At 41.4% G+C, this 17,153-nt stretch overlaps 1 long non-coding RNA gene across 1 annotated transcript; it reads right to left on the bottom strand.

Annotated features, from left to right (window-relative positions):
* Positions 1-891: 891 nt before the first annotated feature.
* Positions 892-10,056, bottom strand: LOC131384564 (uncharacterized). The gene is made up of 3 exons (XR_009215540.1): positions 9,985-10,056; positions 1,330-1,425; positions 892-947 (listed from the first exon to the last, which is right to left on the bottom strand). It is a non-coding gene; the product is annotated as an uncharacterized LOC131384564 (long non-coding RNA).
* Positions 10,057-17,153: the final 7,097 nt, after the last annotated feature.

Raw genomic sequence — 17,153 nt, 5'->3', positions numbered from 1 at the left:
ATCGTTAGGATTTAAGTAGACATATTAAATCCCATATAACTCAAGAAACAAAAGGCTTCAAATAGGGAGGGAATAGCATAAGAAAGATAACTTAATTTCTGTAAATGCCGTTTTCCAAGTAGGCCTTGCTCTTCCAAGATTTTCCATATTTATGATGTCTAAAATGTCCTTCTCCCTATTGCTTGTCAAACTCCTATCCATCCTTCAGGACCCAACTCGTGTTATTTTTCTCAGCGAAGCTTCTATTGGCTTGCACCTGTGCTTCCACTGCACTCCTTGGTATGTCTACTGTAGCAGCTATCATAGTCCATTGTGCTCGCCTGTTGATACACATGGGAGCCCCCTAGTACTTAGAATGTTCAAATTTTGTCCTCACTTGAGTCATACAACAGACTCAAGATATTATTAAGAAATAGAATTCCACACTCATGAGCATTTTCAACTCATAGTAATCTAGCTGGAGTAGGAAGCAGATTGTGCAAACATGCACAATTAGAAAACCAAATTACACACCACTTGGGATTTGTAAAGAGAATCGTTGTCAATCACTGCCCTCCTTCTCAAACGATATGATAGTAAATACATCCATAGCCCAGAAGTGCTGGGGGAATATACTGCAGAATGTACAACTGACATTAATTAGGAAAGGATGTAGTGTGCAGGAATTTTACACCTGAAAATGATTGTAGAGGCCACTTCCACCTCTTTTACAGGAAGACATCTACACTGTTTAATAACTGAACACAAACAGCAGGTTCCATTTTCTACCTGTGAATACTAATGAGTCACATCATTATTTTCAAATCACTGCACAGAGCAATTTACGGGGCATATTTTCTTTCTAGCCCAGGTTTGGCAGGTATGAACCTGCAGCCTTAGGAAAGAGCAGCCTACCTTTGCCAAAGTGTTGCCGTGTATGAAATCACAGAAGTAGGTGAACAGAATTCCTGAAAAAGGAATAAAGGATTTATGTGCTTTCAGAGAAGCAATGCAATGTGACTTGAGGTAACAAGCCTAGGTTATGAGTGGGCATGATCGATGTCACCCCTGATGGATGACTGCCCTGAGACCTTTAAGAAATGCAGCAGGGCGATGAGAAACACCATAGAGGCAGAGCACCAAAGTGAAAGATGTAGCTTTCCCTGCTCCAGGCTATCAGCATTAGGTCCTGCTGTGCTAATGTTAATGCCATAAAACCCAGGGTCTAACCACTGTGGGGAGGATGTATTTCAGCAGTCATCACTCATACATAGGTAATTACCTTTCCTCTCCTTTCATTGTCCTGCTGCTTCTGCAGAAGCTCAGGGTGGAGGCGGATCACATACTTACCATTGTGATGTACTGTGTTGTCCACTCTCCCGCCTCTGCACTGTCAAAGGCCACCTCCACTGTTCCAGATGAAAGATCTCTCTATAATCATGGAAACTGGCAAAGCAATATAATCATTAGCCAGCATGTAATCTTAAACAAATAAGCTTGATGGCACGCATAGTCACAAAAATTGTGGGCTCCGTTAGTTTACAATATAAGAAGCTATACTGCTATGTTTCTTTAAGATGCATTTAAGATCATTTTAAAACAGAATTTCAAAGAGTTTTCAAAAACAGGTAGGCTACCAGTATCTTTTTGAAGACTACTGTGAATGCAGCACAGTATAGTGGAAATAATTTAGAGTCAACAACCCTAGCTCAGCCGCTCATTAAACTCATGACTTTGGATCAAATTATTAATGACAGGCTCTGGTTTTCTCATCTGTAAACCAGAAACAGCAATATCTATTTTCTAGGGCTGTTGTGAAGGTAGTATACATAGTTTTTGGCACAAGATTGACAAGAAATAAATAGTGGCTTTTAACATTATTGGTAGTATAATTATCTGCCATTTCTTTCCCCGAAATCTGTGCCTACATGTAACAAACTATGTCCTCTTACACCTGTTATAGCTGAGTTTATTTGTAAAAAAAAAAAAAATTGAGAATTGTCTGAAACATAAATTTTAGTCAAATCTTTATAATAATACCAAATTTCATAATGCTGGATTTTCAATGTTAAGGTACCATCCTACTTCCCTCACTAATTAGATGGTAAACAAATAAACCCATAGACCATAAGGTAGAAGACAGAAGGACAGAATCCCCCAACAGACCACTGGGAGACATAAAAGAATTTCGCTGGTGCCATCAAACAGAGAAACCAGATTAGGGAACTGAAGCAAAGCTATGCTGAAAAGGTTCTTGAACTTTTCTTATATCCTGATGTGAGCTATATAATAGACATTATAGCCCAAATTTATGGAGTACCCACTACATGCCAGGAAATTTTCTATGCACAGGGGATAAAGTAATTAGCAGAATCAAGTTACTAAACTTATAAGCTTTTCTTTCCAGTTGAGAGAATGAGGTAACAAATATATAAATGCATATATGTGGGAATATAAGTGCTACAGAGAAGTAAAGCAGGAAAATGGGGCAGGGAGTTTCCATTGTTGGGGGTGGGTGTTGCATATTTTTGTTTGTTTGTTTGTTTGAGACAAAGTCTTGCTCTGTAGCTCAGGCTGAAGTGCAATGGCACAATCTCACTCACTGCAACCTCAGCCTCCTGGGTTCAAGTGATTCTCCTGCCTCAGTCTCCCACTTAGCTGGGACTACAGGCACCCGCCACCATGCGTGGCTAATTTTTTGCATTTTTAGTAGAGATGTGTTTTCACCATGTTAGCCAGGATGGTCTCAATCTCTTGAACTCGTGATCCGCCTGCCTTGGCCTCCAAAAGTGCTGGGATTACGGGCATGAGCCACCACTGCCCTGCCCAGGTATTGCCTTTTAAGATGACTGTTAAAAGGTCAGGGAAAGCCCCACTGAAAGGTGATACTTGAGTAGAGAGCTAAAGGAATGAGGGACGAGCCATGTGGATATCTGAGGGAAGAGGGTATCAGGCATAGGAAATAGCAAATGCCTTTGGAAAATGTTTAACAGAAGATAATCGTGCATTTAAAAAAATCCCTCTGGAGGCTATGTTGAAGGTAGATTTTATGTCAAGGATTGAGATAAGGAAGCTAATCCAGAAGAGAGGAAATGGCGTCATGGCCCAGGGTGAGAAAGGTGGTAAGAAATACAGAATCTTGATGAATTTTGAAAGAGAGTGAATTAGTCCATTTTCATGCTGCTGATAAAGCCATACCCGAGACTGGGTAATTTATAAAGGAAAAGAGGTTTCATGGACTCATAGTTCCATGTGGCTGGGGAGGACTCACAATCATGGTGGAAGGTAAAAGGCACATTTTACATGGCAGCAGGCAACAGAGAAAATGAAAGCCAAGCAAATGGGAAACCCGTTATAAAACCATGAGATCTCATGAGACTTATTCTCTACCACGAGAACAGTATGGGGAAAACCGCCCCCATGGCTCAATTATTTCCCACCCGGTCCCTCCCACAATACCTGGGAATTATGGAAGATACAATTCAAGATGAGATTTGGTTGGGGACACAGCCAAATCATGTCAGAAAGCCACAAGGATTTTCTAATGGACTGAATGTTGGTGTGAGAAAATCATGGATGATGATCAGTATTAGGGCTCTTGTATCTAAAAAAGCACAGGCACCACTTACTGAGTTGAAGAAGACTGAAAAATAAGTAGATATGTGGAGAAGATAAGGCATTCCATTTTAGACATTTATGTTTGAGAGGCCTATTAGACACCTAAGCAGGGCTGTTGAGTAGGCAATTGGTATCTGAGTCTAGAGTTTAGGGGAAAGGTCTGTGATATAAATCTAGGTTTGGGAGTCATTCATTTATAGATGATATTTAAAGCTGTAGTACTGAATAAGATAACCTAAAGTGTGAATAGAGAATAGCAAGAGAAGTTTGAGGACTCAAACTTTGTTAAGCAGCCAAAGCAAAATTTAAAAAAAGTATAATATAATTAAAATCTCCCTAAATCCTATGTGGTGTGGAAACGGTTCCAGAATTTCTGCAGCCTGTGGGGCAGACATGGAGAGTAGTTGATGATGCTGACTGGTGATCCTGTAAGGGGAGGTAATTGCATTGGGAACAATGTGGTCCCCAGGTAAGAGCTATGACCAGGTACCAGGGAGATAGCCAGTCAAAGTGTAGCAGGATGAGCCATAGACAAAACTCCTCAGACACCTGGTTAAAGAAGGAAGGAGTTTTATTCGGCCGGGAACTTCGGCAGACTTGCATCTCAAAAGCCAAGCTCCCTGAGTGAGCAATTCCTGTCCCTTTTAAGGGCTTACAACTCTACAGGGGTCCACGTGAGAGGGTTGTGATTGATTGAGCAAGCAGGGAGTACGTGACTGGGGTCTGCACGCACCGGTAATCAGAACGGAACAGAACAGGACAGGGATTTTCACAATGCTTTTCCATACAATGTCTGGAATCTACAGATAACGTAACCAGTTAAGTCAGTGGTCAATCTTTAACTACCAGGCCCAGAGCACGGTGCCGGGCTGTCTGCCTGTGGATTTCACTTCTGCTTTTTAGTTTTTACTTCTTCTTTCTTTGGAGGCAGAAATTGGACATAAGACAATATGAGGGGTAGTCTCCTCCCTTATTCCCCCTCTTTGAGAACCTCACTTGTTAGTGGGAGTTCTCACTTTCATCCGCACTACCCATGTCTTCTTGCAAGACAGATCGATAGTGATTTTTATAGTACCCTTTTGCTGAAGTATTTTGATGGACTAAGGTAGTAACAAAACTTTTCATTATTTGAAGGAGAAAAGGCAGCACACAGGGAAGCAACAAGCAGTTTCCTATTACTATTATAATTCTTATTATAGGAGTTTTAAATCCTCCTAGTGCTGGAAACCACTTTCCAAACATGGACGTAGGATTAAACCCATGCCACACCTGCACGGGCACATGTGCCAGCTTTGTTATATCTTTATATCTTCTACTACTTGCCCTTGGTCATCGATGTGCAGACAGCAATTGGTCAGGTTAAACTTTCCACAGACCCCTCCTTCAGCTGCTAGCAAGTAGTCTAGGGCTAGTCTACTTTTATAGATACCATTTCTCATCTGGGTTTCTTGCCAGGCTAAAACAGTTAAAGCTCTGCCAGTTTTATTAGTGATTATTTCTAAGCTTGTAACCACATGATTCAGTTGAGTATATAAAGGGGGGTTGGTAATCCTACGAGCCATCTTGTGCCCAAGTGGCAGGCCCATAGTAATGTATGATTTTTTTCAGGGTGCCACTTGTCATCTTTCCAGTCACCTATAGAAGATATGCTTCTCTCTTCTCGGGAAGCAAAGACAGGGAAGCCTAGGAACTCGCATGTTTTTATGGGCAGTAGGAAAAGGATGGTTTAACAGTGCTAATAACACAACTACCAGCCCATTGGTCAGGTAACTTGGCATAGGCTCTATGCCCACATATCCAGTATAATCCAGTGGGGGCTGTCTAGTCCCGATGGGAGTCCAGCTGGGTCCACACAGTTTGCAACTTTGGAAATTTACTAAACGGATTTATTTCAGTGTGGTTTGAACTCCACCAGGTGGCTGTTTTTGTAGTACTATTATACAGTTTTTTCCCAAGGCAGCTGAGTCTTCCCACAGGAAGGGTGAAGTCCTTCCTCACCATTGCTGTAAAATATTGTCTAATAATTGAGGTTTTTCAGAACCCAGAAGTTGCCAATCTTTAATCTTATTTTAAAAACGGTAGTCATAGGGGGCTCAGATGGGTTATAGCACACATCAGGTTTGTCACTTCCTGGGCTACATACCTTGTATAGCATTATACAAATAAGTTCCTTTTAGAGTCCCGGTACACTTATAATAACCATAAAGTAATAGGACTGTAGCAACCTTTTGTCCTACCTCAGTGATTTAATGTATATACTGGGAACAATCCTCAGTCTGAGGAAGGTCAGTTGAAGTCCTTACTGTACAAGTCCAAATTTTAAGGAAAATGAGTCCTGCAATGAGCTTCCTCATGCTTTGGCTGTGCGTGGACCAGTCAGCTTCTGGGTGTGACTGAAGCAGGGCTTGTCGTCATCTTCAGAGTCACTTTGCAAGGGTTGGCGAAGCTGCTTCCATCCAAGTACAGCTCCCAGTCTACTGATGTTCAAGGATGGTCTCAGAGGTTGGGCCTGCTAGAATAAACTGAGTCCAACACCTCTACACAGTTATGTTCAACTGGGCTCTCTGATACTGGGAGCAAGGTTGTGGGTTTCAGGGTGTTGCAAACTTCAATAGTTACGTGGGAGTTTTCACAGAGCAAGCTTTGGTATTTAGTTAGTCTAGCATTCGTTAGCCAATTATGTCCTTTGGTATTTGTTAAAGTCAGCAAAACATGGGGGGCCTTTATGTTTAGGTTTTGCCCAAGAGTTAGCTTATCTGCTTCTCATGCTGGCAGGGCTGTTGCTGCCAAGGCCCTCAAACTGGGAGCCAACTCTTAGAAACCCCGTCTTGTTGTTTACAGAGGTAGGCCATCAGCCTTGGCCAGGTCCCCATGGTCTGGGTCAAAACTCTAATTGCCATTTTTTTTTTCCTCTCTCTCTCTCTCTCTGATACATATAGTGTAAAATGTTTTGTTAGGTCAGGTAGTCCCAGGGCTGGGGCCAACCTGCGTTTTTCTTTTAACTCATGAAAAGCTCATTGCTGTTGGTTGTAATAGATGTAGTTTATCCAATCTACATTTTTATTAATTGTCACCTACCAAAATATTGACTCAAATCTTGCAGCTATTTGATTTTGGGCTTCAAATTGATCTGGTATTCCCCATGGGACTTCAATTGTGTCTAAATAGGTATGAGAGTTCAAAGACCCATAAGGGGCTTCTCTTGCTTTATGATGTCTTATTTTTCCTCCCTCTGGTTGATGAAATGCCAGGGTGAAAGGGATAGCCAATCGGACTAAAGCAGAAGTGCCACTCCAGTTATTCGGCAGACTGCCCAGTAAAGGTCCACCACAATACCACCACACATCCGCTCGGGGATGAACAAGGGCTGACTGATTGATAAGCTCTTGAGAATTCTTAAGCTCACCGCATCCCTTCAGGTCTCCAAGGAACACTAAGTTTCCTCCCTGTCGTGAGAGACACAAAGTGAACTTAGTGTTGGGAGACGGAAGCTAGATGTCCCTCAGGGGCTGACCCGCAGGATGCCAGACTTTGGGATATAGCAGAGAGAGCTTGGCAGGACTTATTACTCCAGGCTGTAGAATCCTGGAAAAGAGCTACCATGCAGCCCATGGCTGGAGGACCACCTTAGTGGAAAGGGGGACAATCTGGGCCTCTTGCCTGCCATGTGCACAAGCATAACAATTGCTCTTGTTTAACATGTGGACAGAATATTTGATCCATTCCAACTAGGCATTTGCACCTTGGTATCCTGTCTTAATGGCCAAAGTTTAAGTCTTTAACTTCTATGATCCTCTAGTAAAATGAATGTATGATTTTAGGAAATTACAAAAACCGGTTGGGGCAGTCCTTCCTTGCTCTTTAGTGGTCCACAGAACATTGGACCAACTACAGCATAAAAGCTCTACATCGGGGGGCAAGACTCCTGGTTGTCACTGGGGCCTTTACTGAAATCTCCCTGGATTAAATGATCCCAATTTACTAATGCCCAGTCTGAGGAGAGTCAGGAGGGACACAGGTACTTTTCTGAAGTAGAGAGCTGTCTTGACTTGGCAAGTCCCCACAGAGTATAACAAGGCAAGCATTAAATGCAATAGTTTGAGGCAAAATTGACTTGGTTATGTTAATAACTAGATGGTCAGCAATAGAGCGAGGAAAGAAGAAAGAGTAATAGAATAGATGAAAGAGTTAAATTTTTCCAAGCTTTAGTTTGGTAGGGTTTTCCCCTGGAACTGTGGCCCACGACTCTGGAGAGGGTGGCACTTTGACTCAGGTGTGATGAGTGCATCCCTTTTTTGCTGTACGAATAGCAGTCTTGGTGGTTAGCAGCACAAGGTAGGGTCCTTCCTAGGCTGGCTCAAGTTTTCCTTCTTTCCACCCTTTGATGGGAAGGTGATCTTTAGGCTGATGCTAGTTTACTGGAAATTCTAGGGGTGGTACCTGTGCTAAAAGACTTAGTTTTGAGGGAAAGAAAGAGGAAGATAAACCAAGTATATAATTTCTAAGAAAATGACCTTTTGTTTTAAATGTGAGGGCATCGATAGTCGACTTTATAGTCTTTGGTGCCTTCTTACTGAGAAATTTCCTTTAGCACCTATTTTTATTAGTTTTTAGACCAAAGAAAGCCAAACACCATTTTATATTTAATAATGCTTCTTGTGTGATTTTTATACCAGATAGGCTAAATTTCACCTTTATGTTAGTGTGTTATTAATGTTAAACTTAATTTTAATAAAACCTTGTAGACATATTTTTAATGTCTGACGTAAGGTAAGATTTTTATAGACTCTTTTTAACCTTTTTTTAATAATTTTTGTTAAAGAGCAGGTTAGTGCTTTAAGAAAAACCTGTTGTGCTTTTATTTTAATGTCCAATTCACATAAAAACTGGATGATACTCCTTTAACTTTAGCCATTATATTTGCACACAGAATTTCCTTTACAATTAACATTCTAAAACTTGCTTAAACCTTTAAAACAATTTTTTTAACCTTTTAATGTAGATAAAAATCCACATTCTTATGCCTCCCTATAATCTTTTTACCAGAGGTATATTTTACTTTCCTTATACACCTTGCACCTAAACTGTTTCAATGGTTTTACATTCAGGAGGCCTAGTTACTTTTAAATTACACAACATTTCTTGCATAAATTCTTTTTTTATAACTTTTTTCTCTTTCATGACTTTTGCAGACAATTCTATGATATGCCTCAATTTTCTGACTTATTGCAAACATTTCTTTCTTTAAATAACCAGCTAATTTATTTCAGAACAAGAATTTACCATATAACATTCTTTTTATGTAAATTCTGCCCCCTAATTTTTTTCTCCCTTTTTTTGAAAGTGATAACCATTTTTTTCCAAAGCGAACTTCCTTTATATCTGTGAATTAGACTGTCTAAGGCCACAAGATTAGAAGTTACTATAATACATGTTACACTGTTATCTTTCAGCAAACTTTACTTTTGTTGAAAACCTTGTAAGTTTGGGATTTTAATTATCCTTTGCTATTAATAAGACCTTGTTTAGTCCAAATTAACTTAGAATTGGTATAGATGGCTTTTTTTTTTCCTTCAGTTATGCGGGAGGAACCATCCACCGTCCTGTCCTGAAGGGAGTTCCTCCTAGGTCTGGTGGGACCTTTGTATGGTAGTTAAGATTTAGATCCCCTGTTAGGAAGCCTGCTGGGTTAAGGGAATTTTCAGTGGTTAATGTTAAATCATCTTTTTTTTTTTTTCTTAAGATACCTCTGAACTGGTGGGGTGTGCTCACAATGAGGTTTCCTCTAAAATTATTTTTCTACTTTCTTCTGTTAGCAAAGCAGTTGTCACTATAGATTGAATGCATTTGGGCCATCTGCAGGTTACTGGGTTAAGGATTTTTGATAGGAAGGCCTCAGTGCTTTCGGGATACGCCCCTGTTTACAATGACAACAAAGTGGTATTGGAGTGTTACAGAGAATACCTTTAATTATCAATTATAGGTTTTAAATTTACCTTGGCTTTTAAAGGAATAGGGTACGCTGTGTTTTTTTTTCTTAACTACTTGTATATATCTCTCTCTTTCTCTCTCTCTTTGACTTTCTGTCTCTCTCTCTCTTTGGCTTTCCTTTTGCCTCTGTCTCTTCCTGCCTCTCTGCCTCTCTCTTTCTCTCTCTCTCTGACTCCCTCTTTGTCTGTCTCTTCCTCTCTCTCTTTGCCTCTTTTTCTCTGTTTCCTCTTTCTCTTTCAGCTGGTCTTTCCTTGTCTCTGCCAGCCGCTTATGCTGCTGTTCTCTCAACTACCATGTCAGGGGCCAGAGGCAGGGTGTCTAAAACCAGCTGTAACCAAGTGTCTATGTATGGGAGCTGGCCTGGGTGCCTAGCTTACAGGTTACCTTGTGCCATACCTTTGAAACGAGGGACCTTTCCAGGCTTCCTTCTGATGGGCCAACCCACCTCAAATGCTGGCCAGTCTATTTCACACAAAGTTCTAAGTTTTCCTGGTGTCATAGTAACACCATAATCTCCCTTAAATCCTTTCTTGAAATTTTTCAACATAGTTCCTAGTGGGGTGGGCTTACTTTGTGCCTGACCCATGCTTCTTTGAGACAAAACACCACACTCACACCACACACACACCACCAAACAAAGAACAGGTAAAAAGGGCATACACACACTTTTACAGTTTACACCAAACCAGAATCAAAACCAAAATCAGAGTATCAAGATATCCAAGCCAGGTCGAAACCAAAACCAAAGTATCAAGCAATCCAAATCAAGTCAAAAACAAAAACCAAAATGCCAGTACAGGCACAGCTTTCCACTCAAATGGAGTGGGCAAGTTCCAAAGACCAGTCTTACCAAGTTTCAGATATCCAGACTCCAAGTGCTAGTTCCTTCCCAGTGTTCAGCCACTGCACTGATCCTCCATGGGGGCCTGCCACATGCTGCTTTGGCGAGGCATCCCATCGGGCAATTGCCTACCTAGGAGTGCTGTCAGGATCTGTGTTGCTCAGACTGGTTGGAGTCCCCTGCAGGGATGCTCCATGGGGCAGGCCTAAGTCACCTAAGGGGCTGCCTCAACTGTCTGCCAATCACCTCGTTTCCCAGTCAGGGAACCAGGGAACCAAGAAATGTAGCAGGATGAGCCACAGACAAAACTCAGACACTAGGTTAAAGAAGGAAGGAGCTTTATTTGGCTGGGAACTTCGGCAGACTTGTGTCTCAAAAGCCAAGCTCCCCAGTGAGCAATTCCTGTCCCTTTTAAGGGCTTACAACTCTAAGGGGGTCCGCATGAGAGGGTCATGATTGCGCAAGCAGGGGGTATGTGACTGGGGCCTGCATGCATCGGTAATCAGAATGGAACAAAACAGGACAGGGATTTTCACAGTACTTTTCCATACAATGTCTGGAATCTATGGATAACATAAACAGTTAGGTCAGGGGTCGATCTTTAACTACCAGGCCCAGGGCATGGTGCTGGGCTGTCTGCCTGTGGATTTCATTTCTGCCTTTTAGTTTTTACTTCTTCTTTCTTTGGAAGCAGAAACTGGGCATAAGATAATATGAGGGGTGGTCTCCTCCCTTAAAAGCAAGGGTCAAGGTCAAGGACTGAATCCTAAGGTTCTGACTCCACCAGGATTTAATGGAACCAAGAAAGAAAATCTCCCAATGTCATAAACAACAGACTGAGCCATTAGGTACCAACAGGAAACCCACTGACCAGAGGAAAAGAGGCATTGCCTGGGTCTAGAAGACACAAGAAGATGCTCAAAAACATGGACACATAGCTGAGGGCTGTTCCTCTTCCCTGCTGCCATGAGGTCACATAAGCCTCCTCCCTATATTCTTAGATTGATATTGGAGAGAATCAGAAATGGAGGAAGAATAAAAACAAAGACTTATCCAAGAGACTAAACTGTACATCAGATGGTCTTTAAATTATAGGATTCAACCGAGTTTACTGAATTGGACTAATTTTAGTGTCCTCCTCCCATGCTACCCTATAAGGAGGGGACTTCTTAAGATGATTTGGTAAATTATGAAAAATACAGAAGCTGTGCTTTCTTTGCATATTTGAAAGTGGTAGGTAAATTTACAATCTGAGAAATTTATAAAAGCATCTTGTCAACTGTGAAGTATTTAGTCTGAGAAACACAGGAGGGTAGGGATATCTAGGCAAACCCCAAAAGTGTCAGGAAATTGGAACCTAGAACACATATTTAAAAGTTGCTATGAGATACTGATTAGATAAAACTACTAACATGTAATTAGACTTCAGTGCCTGGCAAGATAATGGAACTGACAAGGAAAGAGTAAATATCTTGGGAAATTAATGGAGTCACATCAAATATTATACATTAATTATATGATGTGCTTAGGGCTATTTTTTAAGACTCAAAAGCTAATTTACAGGCATCTCCTCAATTCCATGAGTCTTTCTGACAGCAAGACTTGTGTGACAGCAAGTCTCTTAGCATTCCCAAATGGTAGGAAAGAGATATGTCAAATGTATGGGTATCTGAACAATGGAGCCATGGATCCAAAGGCAGTAGAGTTATCGTGGTCATTCTCTTCCTGTTAGCCTTACTCCTTAATGGGTGTTATTCCTGAGTACACTCCCCAGTAACCCACTAGAAAACAAATCTTCATCTCGGAGTCTGTTTTCTGGGGAACCCAACCACATGGAAGATGATTGATGATCTTTTGACTTTAAAAGATCTGCCCAATTGTTTCTCCCCTAACATCATCTTCTATTCACTTAGATTCTATGCAGGATTGAACTCCCACTAGGACAATAAATACCTTTCTATTCAGTGCTTAATCTTTGGTCTCTGTGATGGTTAATTTTATGTGTCAACTTGACAGGACTAAGGGATGTCCAGATAGCTGGTAAAATATTTGTTCCTGGAAGAGATTAGCATTTAAATCAGTAAACTAAGTAAAAAAGATCTGCCCTCAAGAATGGAGATGTGGGTATCATTCACTCTTTTGAGGGCCTAGAAAGAACAGAAAGGCAGAAGAAGGGCAAATTCTCTTCTTGAGCTGAAACATTAATCTTCTCCTTGCACTCAAATATTAGAGCTCCTGGCTCTCAGTCCTTTAGACTCCAGGACTTACACCAGCCCTCACTCCGGGTTCTCAGGCCTTTGGGCCTCTGAGTGGGAGTTATAGCCCTCACTCCCAGTTCTCAGTCCTTTCAACTACAGACTGAATTACACCATCAGCTGTCCTGGTTCTCCAGATTGCAAATGGCATACAGTGGGACTTCTTGGCCTCCAGTATACATATCCTATTCTATTCCCCTAGAGAATCCTGAATAATACAGTTTCTTAATCTTTGTGTCACCTTCCAAATGCTTCAGGGAAATAAAGAATCTAACTGGTCTACTGTTTCTAGTTGCTTTTACTTCTACCACTTTCACATGTTGTTGCTGGTAAAACTCAGTCATGAAACTTTAGTAATTCCATAACTGTCCACAGCTAGGCTCTTGCTGGCTCTCTCCACTTTAGCTCTTTAGTTTACATTTACATGTTCAGATCCATTTCTCAAAGGCAGCCACTGTACTAGAATGGCTAGGCCCAAAGAGCTCTTAGGTATAGTTACCAAATGTCAAAACCAAGTCTCCTGTGATTGCAATATCAGCCAAGACGCCAAGGCCAAATTTAGCCCTAATGCCCTGAAGAATTTTCCTGTAGGACTCATTTTTCTGCTGTTGAATCTCACCAGCAGCATCTACCCTTTACAGAGAGTTTCTTTTAACATTAAATTTCAAATATTTTTAAAGTAAAAAAAGTTGGAGGTCTTAAATGCATTTCTTAGAAAACTTCCAGGAAGTTTCAAGGACTTATATCAGTTCGCCAATTCCCTACCCAAGAATTTAGTAAGAGTATAAGAAAGAGAAGCCTATTTATCTCATATTTGCATAACGAAGAGGACCCTACTATGACTCTAGAAATAGTACCCTAAAGATGAGGTTGGCAACTTTTGAATGAAACCTTCTTCATTTAAAAACAATTGTAAAGTCCACCAAACCAACCAGCCCATTATATCACTAAAGACTTAATTCTGACTAATAACCAAAGTTTTAAACATCAAATAATTCATTACCTGATCCACTGCTTGTGCTTAATTTTAATTTTTAATTTGTTTAAGTCATGCTCTAGGTCTCTTTGGGAGTTTCCAGTAGAAATATGGGCTGAATTTCTGTCTTCTGGTGAAATATTACAGATTTACAGAATATAAACACAATTTAACTGAGTAATATACACTAATGGCCTAAAATAAACTCATAATCTCTTCTGCTAACAAACAATTAACTTGTTTGTTTGACTTGTACATAACAGTTCATGAATATGTTTATTATTGTTCCCTCTAGTGGATATTAACCTATCCCTGGACTTTGCCTGAGTTTTTTGATTAAATCATTAATCCAAATATTAGGAATGATAAATAGGGATGTTTGAGGTCATAGATTTAAGACTTTGATCCATCTTGAGTTGATTTTTTAATAAAGTGAGAGATGAGGATGCAGTTTTATTCCTCTACATGTGGCTTGCCAATTATCCCAGCACCATTTGTTGAATAGGGCATCCTTTCCCCACTTTGTTTTTGTTTGCTTTGTCGAAGATTAGTTTGGCTGCAAGTATTTGGGTTTATTTTTGGGTTCTCTATTCTGTCTGTGAGCCTATTTTTATACCAATGCCACCTGAAACCATGATGATTCTATAAGATAACATTGGAAAAACCCTTCTAGACATTGGCTTAGGTAAAGACTTCATGACCAGGAAGCAAAAAGCAAATGCAAAAAAAAAAACAAAGATAGATGGTGTCTAATTGAACTAAAAAGCTGCTGCACGGCAAAAGAAATAATTAGCAGAGTTAACATACAATCCACAGAGTGGGAGAAAATCTTCACAATCTATACATCTGACAAAGGACTAATATCCAGAATCTACAAAGAACTCAAACAAATCAGCAAGCACAAAACAAACAATCCCATTATCTGGGAGGTGGAGCCAAGATGGCCGAATAGGAACAGCTCCGGTCTCCAGCTCCCAGCCCCAGCGACACAGAAGACGGGTGATTTCTGCATTTCTGCTTGAGGTACCGGTTTCATCTCACTAGGGAGTGCCTAACAGTGGGTGCAGGACAGTCGGTGAAGCGCACTGTGCATGAGCCAAAGCAGGGCGAGGCATTGCCTCACTCGGGAAGCGCAAGGGGTCAGGGAGTTCCCTTTCCTAGTCAAAGAAAGGGGAAACAGACGGCACCTGGAATATCAGGTCAGTCCCATCCTAATACTGCGCTTTTCCAACGGGCCTGGAAAACGGCACACTAGGAGATTGTGTCCCGCACCTGGCTTGGAGGGTCCTATGCCCACGGAGTCTCACTGATTGCTAGCACAGCAGTCTGAGATCAAGCTGCAAGGCGGCAGCGAGGCTGGGGGAGGGGCGCCCGCCATTGCCCAGGCTTGCTTAGGTAAACAAAGCAGCCAGGAAGCTCGAACTGGGTGGAGCCCACCACAGCTCAAGGAGGCCTGCCTGCCTCTGTAGGCTCCACCTCTGGGGGCAGGGCACAGACAAACAAAAACTCAGCAAGAACCTCCACAGACTTAAATGTCCCTGTCTGACTGACAGCTTTGAAGAGAGTAGTGGTTCTCCCAGCACGCAGCTAGAGATCTGAGAACGGACAGACTGCCTCCTAAAGTGGGTCCCTCACCCCTGAGCAGCCTAACTGGGAGGCACCCCCCCCCAGTAGGGACAGACTGACACCTCATTCAACCGGGTACTCCTCTGAGACAAAACTTTCAGAGGAACTATCAGACAGCTGAATTTGTGGTCTCACGAAAATCTGCTGTTCTGCAGCCACCGCTGCTGACACCCAGCCAAACAGGGTCTGGAGTGGACCTCTAGTAAACTCCACCAGACCTGCAGCTGAGGGTCCTGTCTGGTAGAAGGAAAACTAACAAACAGAAAGGACATCCACACCAAAAACCCATCTGTACATCACCATCATCAAAGACAAAAAGTAGATAAAACCACAAAGATGGGGAAAAAACAGAGCAAAAAAACTGGAAACTCTAAAAAACAGAGCACCTCTCCTCCTCCAAAGGAATGCAGTTCCTCACCAGCAATGGAACAAAGCTGGATGGAGGATGACTTTGATGAGTTGAGAGAAGAAGGCTTCAGACGATCAAACTACTCTGAGCTACAGGAGGAAATTCAAAACAATAGCAAAGAAGTTAAAAACGTTGAAAAAAAATTAGAAGAATGGATAACTAGAATAACCAATGGAGAGAAGGGCTTAAAGGAGCTGATGGAGCTGAAAGCCAAGTTTTGAGAACTACGCGAAGATTGCAGAAGCCTCAGTAGCAGATGCGATCAACTGGAAGAAAGGGTATCGCTTATGGAAGATGAAATGAATGAAATGAAGAGAGAAGGGAAGTTTAGAGAAAAAAGAATAAAAAGAAATGAACAAAGCCTCCAAGAAATTTGGGACTATGTGAAAAGACCAAACCTACGTCTGATTGGTGTACCTGAAAATGATGGGGAGAATGGAACCAAGTTGGAAAACACTCTGCAAGATATTATCCAGGAGAACTTCCCCAATCTAGCAAGGCAGGCCAGCATTCAGATTCAGGAAATACAGAGAACGCCACAAAGATACTCCTCGAGAAGGGCAACTCCAAGACACATAATTGTCAGATTCACCAAAGTTGAAATGAAGGAAAAAATGTTAAGGGCAGCCAGAGAGAAAGGTCGGGTTACCCACAAAGGGAAGCCCATCAGACTAACAGCTGATCTCTCAGCAGAAACTCTACAAGCCAGAAGAGAGTGGGGACCGATATTCAACATTCTTAAAGAAAAGAATTTTCAACCCCAAATTTTATATCCAGCCAAACTAAGTTTCATAAGTGAAGGAGAAATAAAATACTTTACAGACAAGCAAATGCTGAGTGATTTTGTCACCACCAGGCCTGCCCTAAAAGAGCTCCTGAAGGAAGCACTAAACATGGAAAGGAACAACCGGTACCAGCCACTGCAAAAACATGCCAAATTGTAAAGACCATCAAGGCTAGGAAGAAACTATAGCAACTAACGAGCAAAATAACCAACTAACATCATAATGACAGGATCAGATTCACACATAACAATATTAACGTTAAATGTAAATGGGCTAAATGCTCCAATCAAAAGACACAGACTGGCAAACTGGATAAGGAGTCAGGACCCATCAGTGTGCTGTATTCAGGAAACCCATCTCACGTGCAGAGACACACATAGATTCAAAATAAAGGGATGGAGGAAGATCTATCAAGCAACTGGAAAACAAAAAAAGGCAGGGGTTGCAATCCTAGTCTCTGATAAAATAGACTTTAAACCAACAAAGATCAAAAGAGACAAAGAAGGCCATTACATAATGGTAAAGGGATCAATTCAACAAGAAGAGCTAACTATCCTAAATACATATGCACCCAACACAGGAGCACCCAGATTCATAAAGCAAGTCCTGAGTGACCCAAAAAGGGACTTAAACTCCCACACAATAATAATGGGAGATTTTAACACCCCACTGT

The sequence above is a fragment of the Hylobates moloch genome, unplaced genomic scaffold, assembly GCF_009828535.3.
Source record: "Hylobates moloch isolate HMO894 unplaced genomic scaffold, HMol_V3 SCAFFOLD_11, whole genome shotgun sequence".
Lineage (NCBI taxonomy): Eukaryota > Metazoa > Chordata > Mammalia > Primates > Hylobatidae > Hylobates > Hylobates moloch.
This window is presented reverse-complemented; position numbering and strand designations above follow the sequence as displayed.